Source organism: Carlito syrichta, unplaced genomic scaffold (genome assembly GCF_000164805.1).
Source record: "Carlito syrichta isolate Samal-C Ts95f unplaced genomic scaffold, Tarsius_syrichta-2.0.1 Scaffold154925, whole genome shotgun sequence".
NCBI classification, from domain to species: Eukaryota; Metazoa; Chordata; class Mammalia; order Primates; family Tarsiidae; genus Carlito; species Carlito syrichta.
The window spans coordinates 85976-92378 of NW_007099021.1; positions in this window are offsets into that span (position 1 = coordinate 85976).

Sequence of the window (6403 nt, forward strand, 5' to 3'; positions counted from 1 at the left end):
AAAAAAAAAAAAAAAAAAAAAAAGAAAAAGGTATAGTCGGGAGCGGTGGCTCATGCCTGTAATCCCAGCATTTAGGGAGGCTGAAGCAGGAGGATTGCCTGAGCTCAGGAGTTCAAGACCAGCCTGTACAACATAGCAGGACCTCGTCTATACAAAAATTAAAAATTGCTTGGTGTGGTGGCTCACACCTGTAATCCCAACACTTTAGAAGGCCGAGTGGGGAGGACTGCTTGAGCCTAAGGGTTCGAGACCAGCCTGGGCAAATTGGCATGACCTTGTCTCTAAAATAAATAAAAAATTAGCCAGGCGTGGTAGTGCGTAGTTCCAGATACCAGGAAGGCTGGGGCAAAGGATCTCAGGAGCCCAGCAGGTTGAGGCTGTGGTGGCTGCAAGTGAGCCACTGCACTCCAGCCTGAGAGACAGAGTGAGACTCCAACTCAATCAATCAATCAATCAGTCAATAAATAAAAATTAGCCAGGTGTGCTGGCACATGCCTACAGTCTTAGCTATCTGGGAGGTTGTGGCAGAAGGATGACCTGAGCCCAGGAGGTTGAGGCTGCAGTGAGCCACGATTGTGCCACTTCACTCCAGCTTGGGCAACAGAGTGAGACCCTGACTCGAAAACAAAAAGAAAAAAAAAAAAAGAAGTTTATTCTTTTCTTCTTCTCTGAAAGTTTAGAATGTGTGGCTTTTTCCCATCTGACAAGCTGGTACACAGAGAACAGGGTCATCAATTTCCTGGTTGGTTTGAATTTTTTTAAAAAATGCTCCTTCAGGCTCAGCTGCCAGTAGGGCTTAGAAAAACAGCTGTGCCCTGAGACTGTGGAACTCGATAGCAAAGAATCCTCCATCCCAGGACTTACAGGGACTCCTCCCTTCTCATTTTTTCAATATTCCACCAACTTCTACTGGGATACTTCGAGTTCCTTCTCAGCAGTTCATTTCCATCTTTTTTAAACTTTGCATGAAGGCACCACTTTCATCAGGGTTTTATCCCAGGGCGAGAGGGGACCCCAAACAACCCAGAATTTATTTATTAAAAATGGTGTATTTATTCTTACATGTTTAAACTTCAGTCACCTTCAAAGTACTCTCTATTTGAGGCAATATACCTATCAAGACATTTTTTCCACTGCTCAGGACAGTTTTTGAACTCATCCATTTGGATACCTTTTAGTGCTTGGGCCTTTTTTGGTTTCACCTCTTCCACACTGGCAAAATGCTTTCCTTTGAGGACTTTTTCCATTCGCGGAAATAAAAAAAAGTTGCTTGGGGTGAGATGGAGTGAATTGAGAAGGTGGGGCACAGAGGCTGTGCCGTTTTTTTGTCAAAAAACTGCTGAACGCTCAGCACAGTGTGGGCAGGTACGTTGTCATGGTGGAAGAACCGGTCACCTGTTTGCCACACCTTGGGACATTTCTTCCACAATGCAGCCTCTCACAGCAATGCTACCTAGTCCACCGGTGGTGATGGGTTCCTAGAACCCTTTTACAAGGAACTCGCCCTCCAGAAAGATAACTCCGGTTTTTTGGGGGCCCCCTTGTGTGTACGTGCACATGTAAGATTTTCCCAGGTCATGAGTACGGGCATCTCCTAGGCTCCAAGATGAACCGAGACTTGGACTGTTATGCAAGTGAATATGAGGCTCTGTGGAGCATTTGAGGTTGAAATGTGTCTCCTGATCCAAGACACTTAGTCATGCCTCCTGCTTATACAGTTATGACCATTTGTCCAACTTTGGAGGTCTTTAAAATCTATTTTCAAGATAACCGAGATTATTATTACTATCATTATTATTATTATTGTTATTTTGTGAGTTGGAGTCTCACTGTTGCCCAGGCTGGAGTGCAGTGGTATGCTCATGGCCACTGCAGCCTTGATCTGCGGGGCTCAAGTGATCCTTCCACCTCAGCCTTCCAAGTAGCTGTAACTGCAGGTGTACACCACTGCGCCCGGCCCAACCTAGATTTTATTTTTCTAATTAATTAATTAATTTATTTATTTATTTATTTTTGAGTTGGAGTCTCACTCTGTCACCCAGACTGGAGTGCAGTGGCCGGGAGCGGCCACTGCAACCTCGACCTGCTGGGCTCCGGCGATCCTTCCACCTCAGCCTTGCAAAGTAGCTGGAACTACAGGCGTGCGCCACCAGGCCCGGCTAATTTTTTGATTTATTGTAGAGATGAGGTCTTGCCAAGTTGCCCAGGCGGGTCTCGAACACTCGGGCTCAGGCAATCCGCTCACCTCAGCCTCCCAAGGCGCGGGATTACAGGCTGAGCCACCGAGCCTGGCTTCGCCTCTGCTTCTCAAAGTGCTGGGATCACAGGCGTGAGCCAGTGCGCCCGGCTCCCAAATACTTCTAATGGAAGTATAAACTTGCACTATCTTTCTGAAAGGCAGTTTGATAAAAGATATTGCGATGAGCTGAAAACTGTGCCCGTAACCCCCACAGATGCATATGCTGAGCCCTAGTCCCTCATATGTCTATTTGGAGACAGGGCCTCTAAGGAGGTAATTATGGTGAAATGGGGTCAGAAGTGGGCCCTAATCTGATGGCACTGGTGTCCTTATAAGAAAAGGAAGAGAGCCGGGCTCGGTGGCTTCCAACTACTTGGAAGGCTGAGGCGGAAGGATCACCGGTGCCCAGCAGGTCAATGCTGGGGTGGCCGTGAGTGTGCCACTGCCCTCCAGCCTGGGCAACAGAGTGAGACTCCAACTCAAAAGGAAAAAAAAAAGAAGAGGAGACACCAGAGCTCTGACTCTCCCCACGGGCACAGGGGAAAGGCCGTGTAAGGACACAGAAAGAAAGTAGACATCTGAAAGCCAGGATGAAGGCCCATGAGTGACCACATTTCAGGTCAAACGTACCCCTGAAGCGGGGGCCTTGGGCCGCGTCCACAGTCATGGTGTTTCGGAGTGGTCCACTGCCTGGCGGGCCACATGAGACCCCGCGGCTCCTGGCTCTCTGGTTCTGATATATTTGTTTCCAGCCCTAAAATAGAACCGTCTTTTCAAAAATGACTTTTACAGCAGTAGATATGCTCCCTGCAAACAATTTAAATAATGCAAAAGTATGTGGACTAAAAGAAGTCGGTCTGGCCCTCTCTCCTCTCCTTTTAAGTGTTCTTACATAAGAATGATACATCCTGTCCACAGTGCGGGATCTTAGGATTCTTTGCTCCATAATTTATATTGAATGTCTTTCAATGTCAAAGTACGTACTAGGTGGCTGAACATTGGGAACTCTGGATCAAATCTTTTTCTAAAGAAACTTTTAATTTTTTTATCTTAAAGATGTGGGGTACGATTCAGGGTTAGGTATACAGATGTTCATTTATGCAGGTGCCCTTGTTGATGAGGTGTGCCCCTACTTCCGCAGACAGATTCCCACTACTGTTAATCCCGCTTCCCCGCCCCCTCCCGGCAGTTTCCCGCTACTGCCAATCCTTTTCTTATAGCATTACGATAATTTTTCAAGGTCCACTTATGAGTGAGAACATGTGATACTCAGCTCTTTGTTTCGGTGAAAGACCACTCAGTATTATAGACTCTAAATCCATCCAGGTTGCTGTGAAGTTCGTGATTTTGTTCTTCTTTATGGCTGCGTAATAATCCACCGTGCATATGTACCACATTTTAAAAATCCAGTCCACTTTTGATGGGCAGCTCGGTTGGTTCCATGTTCTTGCTACTGTGACTTTTATTTTTTAATGTGGTAAAATACATATAACCTACAGTTTACCATTTTAGCCATTATTAGGTGGGTAGTTCATTAAGTACATTCACAATGCTATGAGACCATCATCACTAAAATAAATTTATTTTTAATCTTAATTTCTTTTTAGAGACAGAGTCTTGCTCTGTCACTTAGGCTAGAGTACGGTGCTGTGATCATAGCTTGCTGCAGCCTCAAACTCCTGGGCTCAAGTGATCTTCCACCTTGGCCTCCTGAGTAGCTGGGACTGCAGTGTATGCCTCCATACCTGGCTAATTTTTAAAATTTCTATTTTGTAGAGTCTCATTATGTCACCCAATCTGGTACAGAACTCCTGACCTCAAGTGATTCTCCTTCCTTGGCCTCCCAAAGAGCTGAGATTACAGGCACGAGTCACCATACCTCATTAAATGGCATGTAAGTTACATATTCAGATAGTATTCTCAAATCCAGACATCTTTTCAGATAAAGGACCACTACATTGAAGCCATGGGTCCAAATGTCGACCTGAAAACAAAATTAAATACACAATTTCCCCTGTGTTTCCAAGCTTTGTGGACACAGCAGTGCTGGTGCAGTGGTGGGAGAAAGGAATAACTTGACTCAACACTTATGGAATGTGACCTTGGGCAAGTTATATAATCTCCAAGTTCTATTATTGTTTGATTCTTCCTCCTTCCAACAGCCTAGTGATCTCCAGAGAACTGTACTCTTGTCTACCCTGGCAAACAGAGTGGTGTAAGTGGTTTAAACAGAGACTTGTCTGGGTGGTATAAGGTAACAGATGGCAAGAGAACCGCCCACCATCTTCTGTGGTGGGTCGCCATGTTGCATCAGCTTCCATCTTGACATTGCTCTTTGGCAGAGCCAGGCTCCAGGGCATGCACCCGAGTACTGCACGGGTCCTCATGCTTAGAAGGGCACCGTGCTTGGTTCAGTGTTCTGTGGTGGGCATCTTAAAGTTCTTAATGATTTGTTAATTATTATGCATTTCATTTTGCATTGGTTCCCATAATTTAGGTCACCAGTTCTTTGGGTGAAAGTCTTGACTTTGGAAGGGTCTTATTTTAAGGGCAAAAATTTTACAACATTAGCATTTTGTCACATTAATTAATGTGCCAGTTAATTAATTAATTACAACAGCAGGGTTTGGAAGGATTGAAGCATAGAATCTCCCTATCATTGGAGATGTTCTATGTGTGCATTCCTTTAATCTTAAACCAATTAACTATTCAGAACATAATTTTTTTTTTTTGAGTTGGAGTCTCACTCTATCACCCAGGTTGGAGTGCAGTGGCACGCTCACAGCCACCACAGCCTGGGTCTGCTGGGCTCAGGTGATGCTTCTGCCTCAGACTCCCAAGTAATTGGAACCACAGGCATGTGCCACCACATCTGACTAATTTTTTAAAATTTATTGTAGAGACGAGGTTTCACCAAGTTGCCCAGACTGGTCTTGAAACCCTGGACTCAGCCTTCCCACCTCTGCCTCCCAAGGTGCTGGGATTACAGGTGTGAGCCACTGTGCCTGGCCCACAATATTGTTATAACAAAAATCTTACATAGACTAGGGAAAGCAACCAAATGTGCATCGATGGATGAATGAATAAATAAAAATTCTGGTTAAGATACTAATATACACTGCTGGTAGGAATGTAAATTAGTGCAGCCACTACGGAAAATGGTACAACGTTTCCTAAAACAATTAAACATAAAACTATATATGATTTAGTCACCCCACGTTTGGTAGTTATCCAAAAGAAGTAAGATCTGAAAGAAATATCTGCCCTCCTATGTTTATTGCAGCATGATACACAATAGCTAAGGGGTTGAAGCAACCCAATGCCATCAATAGAGTAATAAATAAACCAAATATGGTATTCATGCAGTGGAATATTATTCAGCCTTAAAAAGGAAGAAATCCTGTCACATGTTAGAACAGGGATGGATGTTGATACTGTGCTAAGTAAAAAGCACAGTCTTGCACAAAGGCCATCATATCCTTACCCAAAAGATACTTGTGAGGATGTCTGCCCACCTCTGTCTGTTCCACCTTTGATGGGCAGTATCCTTGTTACAGATCCTTGTAGCCAGGGACAATTATCTCAAAACAATCGAGTGATCCTCTTCAATTTTTCTTCAAGAAACTTTGTCTTCCTTCACCTTCCTGAACACACACATCGTTTCTTACTATGTGCGCAAAGGCCCGTGGCAATGCCCTATCCTTGAATAAATACCATTTGCTCTTAGAGAGCCCCTCTGTTATTTGGTTCACCATATCTATGGGAGTGATCACTTTGAGTCATGAGCTATAACCAAGATATCTGGTTCCACTGGGGGCAGCATAGTTTAATTGTGGCCAAGTGTCAAGAACACTTTACCAACTCAAACCTGTAAAATGATGACTAATTTACCTTCACTTCTCACAGAGCAGAAGGTCAGATCTGGGAGAACGGGCTTGTGCTTTGTCTGTTTGAGTTTGGGTCATGAAGGACAGACGTGAAGTCAAGTGGACGCTGAGGAAGGCGCCCTGAGTGGCCATTCATGCTGTGTCCTTGACAGCGCTTCTAGTATCTATTGTTTTTTTTTAAGAGTTGGAGTCTCGCCGGGCTCGGTGGCTCAACCTGTAATCCCGTGCTTTGGGAGGCCGAGGTGAGTGGATTGCCTGAGCCCGCGGGTTCGAGACA